The 13,458-nt window shown below is 38.9% G+C and overlaps 1 protein-coding gene across 1 annotated transcript in view; it reads left to right on the top strand.

Annotated features, from left to right (window-relative positions):
* LOC120227023 (serine palmitoyltransferase 3-like) overlaps positions 1–13,458 on the top strand; it is a gene marked incomplete at its 3' end in the record, with an annotated part of 47,912 nt that overhangs the window by 19,022 nt on the left and 15,432 nt on the right. The gene's annotated exons all lie outside the window — the stretch shown is intronic.

Genomic DNA, 13,458 nt, shown 5'->3' with positions numbered 1-13,458 from the left:
AAAGTACCTTCTTCTGAGCCCTTCATCAACCTCAACTTCATTTTCAAATACTTAGTATCATGAACAACTTGTTTCTAGTCAGTTTATCTCTTAGTTCCTTTTCTGAGTTTGCCCAAGGCAATGACACTGACAACATGGTAGGAGCTCTTGGGTTCTTGTAACATAGCATGTTTTCTCAGTTACCTACTTAATAATTATTCTTAAAGAAATTAGGCTCCAGATTGTCTCAAACACTTGAATAAGAACAGCAGAACTGATCTCAGATCTCAGAGAAGCATGTTATCTCATTTTCTAAATCTTAGTGACACATTTCTCAATAGGCTACTGAGACTCAAATAGGTGTCATCACTTGCCCAAGACCTCAAAATGGCCAATCCAGATCAAGACACACCTCTATACTGCTAGTTTCTAGCACCTCTACACAATACTGCCTTTCACATAATAGAACCAAAAACAAAACCCCATAGAAGCTCTTGGCACTAACACCTTTTACCAACTCTTGCAAATAATTTGGCGCACTGTGAAAAATCCAACAACTAATGTACCTCAGGATTTAGTTTGTTAGTTGATGAAAGAGGTGCTGGTCTTTTCTTTAAGGGACCATGCTTGCCATTGGTCAATTCTTTTCCTTTCTTTTTCTAAAAAGTAAACTCTGTCCCCAATATAGGGTTCAAACTCATGACCCCAAGATTAACAGCATGCTCTATTGACTGAGCCAGCCAAGTGCCCTGCCACTGATCAGTCCTTAGCAAGATCACTGAATCAGGAGCCTACAGACTGAAAACAGAAGTACTCCACATGGTGGTCTGAGAAATTGACTTAAAGCATGATAAAAGCAGATCATGAACACAGGATTTTTTGTTGTTGTTATTATTGTTAAGTGTAAAGAATCCTTATACCAACCAGATGACTGAGGCCTTACACCAATTCACTACTCAGGGCTCAGAAACTATGATATGGCTAAAAATGCCTGAATCTAATTAATTGGTTGATTCAGGAGTACAGATAAAAACTAGCCAAGATTAGCCTTGCTCTGGGAGAAGTTACTTTTTCTGGGAGAAGTGACATTATGTGTCACATGATAAGAAAAATTAATCAGGTAATATTAGCTTTGACCATGGCTATTGTCAGACTTTTTGGAAGCAAAGAAATGAATTGTAATGGCATCATATTCTTGGTGAATTGGTTGTTTGGAAACAGTATACTTATTTTTCCACAGAGCAAAAGTTTTCACAGAAACTAAAATGGTATGTGCCGTCTTCCACAGAAACATAAGATTTCAGCCAGTAAATCTATATACTTTCAACTAACCATTATCTCTTTAAGGACACATTCTGTCTTCAAAGACAAGCAAAAGGTAAACCAGGTTCCTAGACTGCTCTTAACATGCACAAAATGTGTGGTTTTATAGGGTGACCGGCAAAGAAAGGGAGGAGAGAAGCAAGGAGAATCGGTATGTGCAACCATGAACCAAATACTAATAAACACATAGAGAAGGAACAGCAAGTGAATCCTCGGCAAGTTTTTTTCTTTCTAGGTGACAGGACCTTCTGCTTATTCACAGTGTTGAATGTTAGGCACAGTTTGGTCTAGCTTCACAGGACAGGAAATTTTGGGTGAAGTTCAAATACATAATTCAGCAACACTGAGGTGCAAGAGAAAAATAGATTCAATTTGCTTCAAAGAGAAAAACCATTGTTTGTAATCCAAGTTCAATCCACTGAGCTCAGCCAAATGACTCCCAGAACCACATTTTGTTCACTTAGAAAAGCCCCACCCTTGTTATAACTCACCTATGAGTCACTGGCTGCCTGGCATGGTAAAGAAATACCACAGTGCACACCTCACCTGGTGTCAAAGCACACCTGTGTTGTTGGTTCATTCTCATGCAGGTTAAAAGACTCCTTTTGGGTTTTGGTCATAAATTCAAACTTTCAAAATCAACTGAATAAGTTTGCTTCATTAAATCTTCTTCCACACTGAATGTGGGAAAGACTTTAAAATTAACAATCACATGACCACAGATCCCTGTGAGTAGGTCCAAAGATCCATTCTTCACCCAGTTTCCAAGGGCCCCTTGGAAAACACATATCTGATCAGTTTCTTTTTTTTTTAATGTTTTATTTTATTTTTGAGAGAGAGACAGAGACAGAGCCTGAGGGGGGCGGGGCAGAGAGAGAGGGAGACACAGAATCTGAAGCAGGCTCCAGGCTCTGAGCTGTCAGCACAGAGCCTGATATGGGGCTTGAACCCATGAACCACGAGATCATGACCTGAGCCCAAGCCAATTGCCTAACTGACTGAGCCACCCAGGTGCCCCTGATCAGGTTCTTAAGCCATGGTGATGAGTTCATCAGTGGCCACCTTGTTAGGATCGAAGCAGCAATCCTCAACTCCATATTTGAGCTCTATATAACCTCCCTGGGCCATTCATTCATTCATTCATTCATCAAATATTTATTGGATATCTACTACATATCAGACGTCATTGGTGTACTAGCAGCAGACAGAATGGATGAGTTCCTCTCCCAGAAATGGCAGTTACCCATGCCTGTCTCCTCACTGTGCTGTCCATGCCTGCCAAACACCCCCCACCCCACAGTTCTTCAGGCCCTTCCTTCCGCTGGGAGAATTTTGCCTGGTAAACTCCTACTGATTATTCAGATCTCATTTTAAACACTGTCTTCTTTAGGGTGGTCTTTTTCCTGAACTAGGTCAGATCCCCAGTCTGTCCATGCCACAGCACTCTTATTTATTCAGCATTTCCCTTTCAGTAAGTATTTGTTCTGCATCTGTATTTCCATCTAGAACAAAATTTTGCAAAATTTTTCTGTAAGGGGCCAGATAGTAAATATTTTTCAGCTCTGTGGGCCATACAGTCTCTGCCGCAACTGCTTAAGTCTTCCATTATGGTCTGAAAGCAGCCATAGACAATACATAAACAAATGGGTATAGTTGTATTCCAACACAACTTTATTTATAAAAGTAGTTGGTGGGACCAATCTGACCACAACTGGCCAATCTCTGAACAACTGAATTTTGTCTGGTGATGGAAATGTTGTATATCTGCTCCCTTCCATAAGGTAGCACATCGAGCATTTGAAATGTGGCTAGTGCAACTGAGGACCTAAATCTTTAACTTTATTTATTTAAGTTTAAATGTAAACAGCCACATGTGGCCAGAGAGTATTGTATTGGACAGCACACATATAGACCATGAGGCCTGGGGCTGTGACCCTCTTGGTCACCACAGTGTCACCTGAACCTAGCACAGCAGAATTTGTTGAGTGAATGAATGAACAAATGTATAGATATGGGATGACTTATAAGACTCTCTTTTTGCTTTTTACCACTGCTACACACTTGATTAGATGCTGCTACTGAATGCTTCTTTCTTTCTAGTCCTGAAATAATATATTTTTCTACGCATATTTTATCTCCCCATTAGCCTGTGAGCTCTGTGAAGATGGGGCTATAAGAAAGACTCCCTAAATGATTCTCCCAGTGCCCAGTACTGGTACATGCACATGGTAGCCAGCCTTCCCACAGAGTTTTTGCAGCTACCAGAACTTACCTAGAAATAGAAAGGATTCAGCCCTATAGTTATAGATCCTGTCTCAAAGGTCTAACTTCATGTTTTTCTGCTTCAACCTTGCTATTGTAAAGCTGAGAAATTCAACTTTTCCCTGACCTGTCCTGCCTTATAACCTTGGGGAAGTTGCTTAATGCTGTATGTCTCTATTATTAAGTAAAGATAATTTTAATTCTACTACAGTTATCCACCACCTCCCTCTTAAGAATAACATGTAAATAAATAAGATCATGGCCACAAAATCTTTGAGCACCTCAGAGAGAGGCACTCTTCTTATATGACACATAACTGATCAAGAAGATAATAGGTGGTAGTGATTCTCAGTAATATTAAATCACTGGTACCTTGTTTCCTTTGGTTTATCAGGATAACTTAATAAAAGCTCTGTGTTTTTCAAGTAAGCCAGCTGGTTGTAAACAGTATCAGAAGAATACAATCACTGCAGGGTGGTGAAGAACAGCCATTTTGTTCAAAGTTGAATGAATTATATCAAATTGACTTTAGAGCCTCCCCTCCAGCTGTCATCCCGGGTTAGATCTGGGTATCCTCCAAATCTCTCTGTATTGTATTCTTCCTGCAGTCCTGATAAAGAGGCATCCCAGTGAAGGCACACCTTTCTTTCACTGCTACCCAAGACAGAAAGTCTAGGTTACCTTGCCATAGAAGGCTCGTTCGATATCAGTGGATGCCATACATCTCATCTCCAATAGGTCCAGCCAGAAGTCTATGCAACATTCTATTCCTCTCGTTTCCATCCCCCAGCAAGTGCCCATGCTAGTCCTCCTATCCCAGAAGGCCTTACTCTCCTCTCCCAGCCATTCCCAATCTTAGCTCTCTGTCTGTCTCTCTCTGTCTGTCTCTGTCTCTGTCTGTCTCTGTCTCCCCCTCTCTCTCTCATTCACTCATCTCTACAGCAGATATTCATTGGGTACTCTGCTATTAACTCTTTACACCCTTCTAAGCAATCCTTCCTTTTCTTTCTGCCTTTCATTTCCCAACCAGTGTGTACTCTGTGGAAGCCTATGGCAGTCTTCATGGACTGCCCTGACTCACTAGCTGCTTTCTCAGGTGGTGGAAGGGAAAAGCCAAGACACTGGAAAACAAACAAGAACAGAATTTGTTCATTGCTAGGAAAAAAGATTGGAGTAGCTAATATATAAAAATCTTATCCCCTGAAAAAGTTCCATGTTTATAACCTTGTCTCTCTGACTTCTGTGGTCACTGAATCCTAAATCATGTAATATCCTTTTTTCCATCTCGTACTGCCTGACATACAGAGATACTCAATCAATCCAGAATTGAATCTTTGACTCAGTGAACTTTCTGGCATAAGCTTCCTCATATTTAAATTTGAATTTTAGTCAGTCCAGATAGGTCCTGATACACATGCTTCCTCAGGGAGGTGATTTGGTTCTTAGACTTATCTCAAATACATCTAAGCAAGGGTTAAAAACAACAACAACAACAACATTTAAAAGAATTCCAATAGTATAAGACTAGATGTCATAATAATAGAGCCTCTACTTCTCAATGACATAACCTAATAGAAGTTTATTTCTCACTTGTAGTAAGTCTAATTGACAGTTATAGGAAACTGGAGGGAGAGGTGGTGGACTTTGCTCACACAGTTATTCAGAGAACCAGGATAACACAAGTTCTGCAATCTTCAAAATGTGGCTTCAAGGTCACCTTGGCTATCACCTTCAGAGAGCAGTAGGGGAAATAGAGAAAGAGATGGATCATGAGATAGACTTTTCTATGGGCCAAGCATGGATGTGGCACATTTCACTTCTATCCATTTCACATAGGTCATTACTCAGTCACACGGGGGTAGGTATGGGAAATGTAGCCCAGTTGGAAGAGGAAAGAGAAATGGGTTGGTTTGGTGAACAGCCAGTCTTTGCCACATTGGACAAACAACAGGGTTAAAATATTTGAAATATTTGAAAGGCCTGAGTGCAAGATAATGAAAGCTATTGATTTTGCAAGTGATCCTTTGTTTTCTGTCCTTTTATTAAATGACTTGTCTTTTAAAAATATTATTGTAACACGATGAAGTGAGTATAATGACAGTGTTATGCAGTGAGAACATCGAGGCTGGATCCTTTTACAAAGTGAAGCAGCCAGAGCTGGGTCTCAAACTCTGGACCGAGGGTATATATGTATGCGGAGTGGACATGAGGGAGGGTGGCAGCAGAGGACAAGTAGAGAAAAGAGTAAAAACTGAAGAAATCATAGGAAAGTGGCTTCATGAGAAAAGATTTTGAGGGGGTAAAAATCAAGGTGTGAAATGAAAGTTTAATGTTGCTGAAGCATATCAGAGATCTTGAGGCAGGTCATTTCTCTGCTTAGACACTTAGCTTCATGCTAAAAAACATCACTTCCCCAGAGAGGTTGTGTTATGGCATAGGTAAATTTACATGAAAGGCAAAAAATGCATTTTATATATGCTGGATTTCCCAAAGTTAAATGGTTTTTCACTCCATTATTTTAATAGCATTCAATAAGCTGATTTAATCAGCAAGTTTTAGCACCTACCATGGGAAGCTGTGTGGTAGCAATAGGGAAGAACATTAAAGAACAAGAAAGATGGCTCTTATATTCTAACTTTTGTAGACTGCGAGTACATAAGAGACACAGAGGTATGTAGCTTTTCCAAAACCCTTTTTGTTAATGGCCATCTCTAGGGAGCACTTTGGAAATGCTGCTATAAATGGATTTTAGAGCTAGGTTACTTAAGCCACTGAAAATTTGAAGAGTCAGGATGGAATAAGGAGACCATGGAGGGTGTGATTGCAGTGGTCCAAGAGAAAGGTCGATCAGTATCTCCCTTGATGCTTTCAGTTCTACATTGGGGATCTTTCTTTCTATCCATTCCTACTGCCCTTATCCTTCCTGCACTCATCTTTCAAGCCCTTGGTTAACTGTGTTCTTATTCATGAAGCCTCACCTACCTCTTCCAGTTGGAGTTAGATACATCTTTTTCCCAGTCCCCACAGCACTCTGAACATCTCCCTATGTTAACATCTGTCAGCCTGTAGTCTATCTGTGGGCACATCTGGTCTCCTGGCAGACCATTTGGTAACATAGGCACTCAATAAGGATTGGTTCAGTGTCAAAATAGGAGAAAACAACAATAACAAAATCTTTTAGGCAGACTTGATGCTTGATGAGTTTTAAGACTGTATGAAAAACACAAATTTTAACCTAAGTTATCATATGTTAGTATATCTCAGTGGTCTGAATAATTTGAGTTGACTGAGCAACTCAGTTTCCTTTATTCCAGGAATACCTTGGAATACCTTAGATAAGAGGTTTCTACTTGGCTTCTATCATGTAGAACATCTTAACCTTGGGTTTGCCAGTAGTAAATGATTAATTATACCTGGTGTCTTAAAAATTAGAAATAAAAATATTAGTAAGGTGCTTATTCCCAAATTGAACATGATTGTATACATATAGAATCAAGTAACACACTCTAAACCGAAGTGTCTCACTTATTTGTGATGAGATGTTGGGAAGTAGACTAAACTGAGACATATGAATTTCATAAAGCATTTCTAAACATTTATATCTACCAAACACATAAGACTATGGTTAACATACTCATTTCTTAATATCCCCAGACAACTTTCAGACATAAAGTACCTTCCAAATAAGGTAGAATTGTGTGCTGTCATCATTTTTGTATCATTCTGCTTTCGTGAACTTTAAGGCTGTATCATTTGTATAATTGACATTCCAAAGTATTTTAGAAGAGAAATAAATGGCAACTTTGGAATTAATACGACACTCAGATATTTTAGAGTAAAAGTAAGGATTCTACTGAAGAAGGAGCTGCTTTGAATTTTACTGCCTTAGGGATGATAATTTAAACACACACACACACTAGAAGTAAGCAAATATTTCTTCATCTGCTGTATGTCTGTAAGACCATTTCCAGGAACCTTAAATGGTTGTATTTTTATAATTCTTATGAGTTATGTTTGTTTTACTGCTAAGACAGACTGTGGAAGCTCTTCATGGCACCATTGTGGAAATGGTCTCCCCTTCCATAGATTTTTAACTAGTTCCCACAGTCGAGTACAACATCATCTCTAGAATTATCTATTATTCCATATCATTGACAGTGGTTCTGTTTTTCTGCTCAAAACTTAGGTACTACAATGGAGGTAGACACTCATTCCTAAAAATGCTGTATCCTTGGAAGTTTGTTTTCTACCCAGGAGATCTCCCAGGACTACCTACTCAACTCTCATAATGTGGGAAATTATGTATACATCCCATTTCAGAAAAGAAGATGCCCCTGTCCTTTATCTCCAGTGCTTGAAGTTCTCCTTAGCATTTTGTTATTCCAGAGACTATCTTACTCCCAAATTTCCTACCCTCCTGATGACCAAAACCTGACAGTCTCTTCATTCTCATCTTGGCTTTGCTTTCCATGGACCAACCCAGTATAATGGAATGTGCCAAATTCCATGGGCTGCCTCAGTCTAAGAACAAAAGCTTGCTTCTGAGTGGGTAGTTAATCTACAGAATTAACTTGATTCCAGATTTGCTCATCCTTTATTATCCCGTTCCAAGAACCTAGAGCAAAACAAAAGCCTGCAGCATTTTTTCCCCAAAATTTTGAGGATGGTGTGTAGGGAATGCTATTGAGACCTTCAGTATCATTCTGGTCAACATAGTCACATGTGCTCTTCTGCCCATCCCCCTAAGGAGCCCTGTTCTGGGAATTACACTGTCTCTTCCCTTTATCTCCTGTTACCCTGAATCTATTGGGTAATTTCTTCAATTCCTAAATATGCTGTTTCTTTATTCCCAAAGAAGTAGCTCCCGTCACTATTAGTACCTAATGCCACCACTTCCTGTCTGTCCCACCCCTTCACCAGCCCATATGCAATGGTCTTCCTCAACTCCAGTGTTCCAACCCCACACTTTTCCTCTCTCTTGAACTTCCCATCACTTTCTCCCTCACACTTGCTGTCTCCTGGAGGATTCTTCTTCTCCTCCCACTTTTCCCTGTGTAGAGGTACTGGCCAGGGCTCTATGCATATTCTTTCCCTTTTTTCCTAAATGTTTTAGGCTAACGTTTCATCTCTCTTCTCTATTCAGAAGAGTTCATGAAAATCGTTAACATTTCATGAGTACTTACTCTGTGGCAGGTATTTTGCATATATTATCTCATTTTGTTTTCAAAACAACCCTCATTAGCTCCATGTACACTTAGGGAATTTGAGGGCAAGGGACATTAAGGAACTTGCACAAGATCATTCAGTCAGCAAATGAAAGTACCAGGATTTGTACCCAGGCAGTCCCATGGTTACCCAAGGGCTCTCCACCATTCAGCTCTTCAAGACTGGGCTCAAATTCCACCTCTTTCAGGAAACCACCCCTGATCCCGAGTGTCATATGGTCCCTCCATTTGTGGCACCTTTATGACATTTACTTTTTGCTTTATGTTGTGGTCATTTTTGTTCACTCCCCTTCCTGTCCCCATACCACCTCCCATATACATCATAACATTAACAATTCTGAGAGAAAGTGACTATATTTGTTGAGTTCATATCCCCTCTACTGTTAGCCTAGAACTGTCTAAAATAGGCAGCCAGCAAAAGACCTGCTAATTTGAGTGGAAGACTAATCATCTGTAAAAGTGGGTCCTCCCAGCATGCCCCAACACCCTGTTTATTTCCAGATGTGACAGGAATGCAGGGTGAACAAACCTCAGGGTGTTACAGTGTCCCAAATGAGCAGGTGCTCTGGGCTAGGTGGCTCAGGATCTATTTCTTTTCAAGGCTGTGAAGGAAAAGGTAGCACAGAGAAAGAAAGCACATTACAGACTACCATGCTGTATCAGCCTTTGGCCAGAAAACTTATTAAGCAAGATTTTAATGCTTCATTTACTTTGAAAAGACAAAATCTTGTATTTCAGAATAACTATCCAAGCCTAGACTGAGAAATCTTTCCCAAGACCTATGATGGACTCCAATCTTAAATAAAGGGATATAGTAAATGAGTTGCATTCCATCTGTTAAGACCTGTATATTTCCATTTTCTCTCTGCCAAATAAGATTACATTAAATTAAATTAAATTACATAAATCAAGTTAGATGAGACAGAATAAAATAGATACTGGTTGGAGTTGATGGGCATTGTTGAAAATTTCTTCTTTGTGTTATAACTTTCTTCCAGAACAAGTCACAGGGGCAAAAAAAAAAAAAAAAGGTAGTTACACAAGCCCAGGCTGTGCACCCAACTGAGAGTGTTTTTTGCATCTAGGCAGACCGTTGTGTGCAGTGCAGGTTTGCCTCAGAGCCAAAGTAAGCAAGAAAGTTCCCATGGATTTCAGGGAAAACGTGCTGCTTGATTTGACCACATGTGGATCTCAGAAATGGATATAGGGCCAGAAAAGGGCCAGAAAAAGGGAAAATCTTCTGCTGATCCTCACAGGATGGCCTGGAAGTTTTTCTTTTTTACATGGGGCTACATAACTTAGCCATCTTTGAAATCAACCAAAGTGGTTAATTTGTGAACAGACTAAATCAGTTTTCTGGAAGCCACCTGTATTTGGCCCTTTTCATTCACCCTTCTTTCCCTATGGTCCCCAATTTTGTCTCAAACCTAGTGTTATTCTTTCTTTATAATTTGTCCTTTATCACAGTCACCTTCAATCATGACTTAAATTGTGCCTCATAGTAGTTGACTCTGTCTCAACCAGGGCCTCTCTCTTTCCCTGCATCTCTAACTGCCTGTCAAACAGTCCCATTTCTGAGAGCCATAACCACCTCCAACTCAGTGTTGTCTTCCCCCATAAGCAGCACTTCCTTCTAATTTCCTCTGTCTTCTTATCAACAATACCATAATGCTCCTTACGGAACTTTTCATTTTCCTCTTTCTTGACCATGTACCAACAGGTCACAAAAGTTTATTGAATCCTCCTTCATGAGGATCTCAGTCCCTTTTTCTGGAATCTGACAAATCCAGGAAGAAAGGAAGCTAATTGTGTGTCCCAGTGATGTGGAAGGAACCAGGAGATGGTTCCTAACTGATTCAGGAGGTCTCTTTGAATTCAGGAGACAGATTCAACCCAAAGGTCAAACACAGAACAAAACCAGGGAAAGGAGCCAAAGGCTGGCACTGCAACAGTAAGATCAGCTGTCCGTCAAACCTACAGGACTGACGTGAGGACATAGTGAGAAGGAAGTCAAGAAGTCAGGAGCCAGGGGCCTGGTCTGTTTAGTTCATCTTTGAATCCCCAGAACCTAGCATATAGTCAGCTCACAGTAGGCACCTATTGAATGACCTGTAATCCCAAATTCAAGGCATTGATTATAACCTCTTATTCAAGACCTCATATTAAGCAATGCTTTCACAGTGTCATTATTTGAAACCACCAGGTAATGTTTGGGGAAGACGTATGAGATAAGAGCAACATCCATCCATGTTAGTTTGGGGTATCTAGAGAAGTAACTGATATAATGGATAAATAAGGAGGAATAATATGTCATAGCGTTTTGATGTAACAAATTAAGTGTTCAATGTCATTATAAAAAGATTTTTTAAAAACAAGTTGTGTAGAGATATGACATATTCATCTACAGATATACTTATTGAAATTATTATTATTTGAGAGAGAGTGCACACACAAGTGGGGGGAGGGGCAGAGAGAGAGAGAGAGGGAGAGAGAGAGAGAGGGAGAGAGAGAGAGAGAGAATCTTAAGCAGGTTCCATCCTCAGTGCAGAACCTGACACGGGGCTCAGTCCCACAACCTGAGCTGAAATCAAGAGTTGAATGCTCAACCAACTGAGCCACCCATGTGCCCCTACAAATAGACTTTTTGATTGTCATATATTTTGTGGCCTGGGATAAAACTTTCAGTGACTAAGTCACATAGAGAGCCCCAAAATTTTGTAGCTCAAACAACATAGAAGAAAGGAAGGTGACATGCTCTAGAAAACTGTGTTGATGGAATCAGACAGTGCTTGTAGTTACAACAAAGATTATGAAAGTAGCAAAAAGAACGTTTCTAATTAACATGATGTCATATATGCATCATTTAAACATATATGTGTAAATTAAGTTAATGCATTGAATATTAGTAGACATTTGACAATTTCCTGTAAGTCACTAAATGTTATATATGCCAAGTAGTCAAAATACTTCTCATTCAGAAATGCAGAATCTATGCATTACATCATTTCATTTGTTGAATGAAAGAACGAATGTATAAATATTTATTAAAGACTAAAATGTAATTAAATATTATTCTTAGTAATAATTTACTCACTAATCTATTGAACCAATATTTATTATGCTACTTTATGCAAATCAACTAAGCAGGAATCAGGATGGTTTGGTACTAAAAGTACTTTCCACTGGAATGTTGACATCTAATATCAAGAAATACTTCCTATAACTTTCTGCAATAAAAAATTTAAACTCACACAAAAGTTAAAAAATAACAAACAGTCATATAACCTCCACCTAACTCAATAGTTATTAACATTTTCCCAAAATTGCTTCATATATATTTAATTTTGGAAAGAAATTACAGGTGTTATAACACTTCATTCCCCTAATACTTCAGCATCTACCACAAAGTTTAAAACATTTTGCCACAGAACTCTAATACTACTGTTGTTCCTAACAAAATTAATAATAACTCCTTAATAAGATACATATCCAGTCCACACTTGGATTTACATGGTTGCTCAAAATACGTATTTTTTACCAGGTTTTTACAACAACAACAACAACAACAAAATACGACCCGATGAAAGAACACGCACTGCACTGGGTTGTGTCTCTTAAAGTCCCCTCCACCACTGACCATTCTTTTTCTTTCTTTCTTCTTTATTCCAGCTTTTTGAGGTATAATTGACAAATAAAAATTGTATACATTCAAGGTGTACAATTTTATTTGCTATATGTAAACATTGTGAAATTATTACCACAGTCAAGCTAATTAATACATCTGTCACCTCACCTAGTTACCATTTTTCTGTGTGTGATGAGAACACTTTAGATATACTGCCTGATCAAATTTCAAATATACTATGCAATATTATTAACTGTGGTAACCAAGCTGTACATTAGATCTCAAAACTTATTCATCTTATAACTGAAGATTTGTGTACTTTAGCCAACACCTCCCCCTTTCCCCTACTTCCTGCCCCTTCTAGCCACCATTCTACTCTCTGCTTCTGTGAGTACAGCTTTTTTAGATTCCACATATAAATGAGATCATACAGTATTTGTCTTTCTATCTCTGGCTTATTTCATTTAACATAATGTAGTCCAGGTTTACCTATGTTGTTGAAAATGGCAGGATTTCCTTCTTTCTGTGGCTAAATGGTATTCCACAATACTCTAGTCTTTATCTACTCATGTATCTATAGACACTTAGATTGTTCCTGTTATCATGAATAATGATGGAATGAACTTGAAGGTGCAGATACCTCTTCAAGACACTGAGTTCATTTCCTATGGATATATACCCAGAAGTGGGATTGCTAGATCATGTGGTCATTCTCTTTTTAAAAATTTTTTGAGGAACCTCCATATGGGCTGGATGTTTTCATATTGGTTTACCAATTTATATTCCCACCAACAGTGTATAAGGGTTGCTTTTTCTCCACATCCTCACCAACAATTGTTATATTTTTTTCTTTTTGATAGTACCCATACTCTAATAGGTGTGAGATGGTATCTCATTGTAATTTTCATTTGCATCCCCCTAGTGATTAGTGATGTTAAGCATCTTTTCATATACTTATTGGCCAATTGTATGTCTTCTTTGGGAAAATGTCTATTCAGGTCCTTTGCTCATTTCTTTTAAGTTTATTTATTTGGAAAGACAGAG

This window comes from Hyaena hyaena, unplaced genomic scaffold (genome assembly GCF_003009895.1).
Source record: "Hyaena hyaena isolate Hyena2069 unplaced genomic scaffold, ASM300989v1 scaffold_1946, whole genome shotgun sequence".
NCBI lineage: Eukaryota > Metazoa > Chordata > Mammalia > Carnivora > Hyaenidae > Hyaena > Hyaena hyaena.
This window is presented reverse-complemented; position numbering and strand designations above follow the sequence as displayed.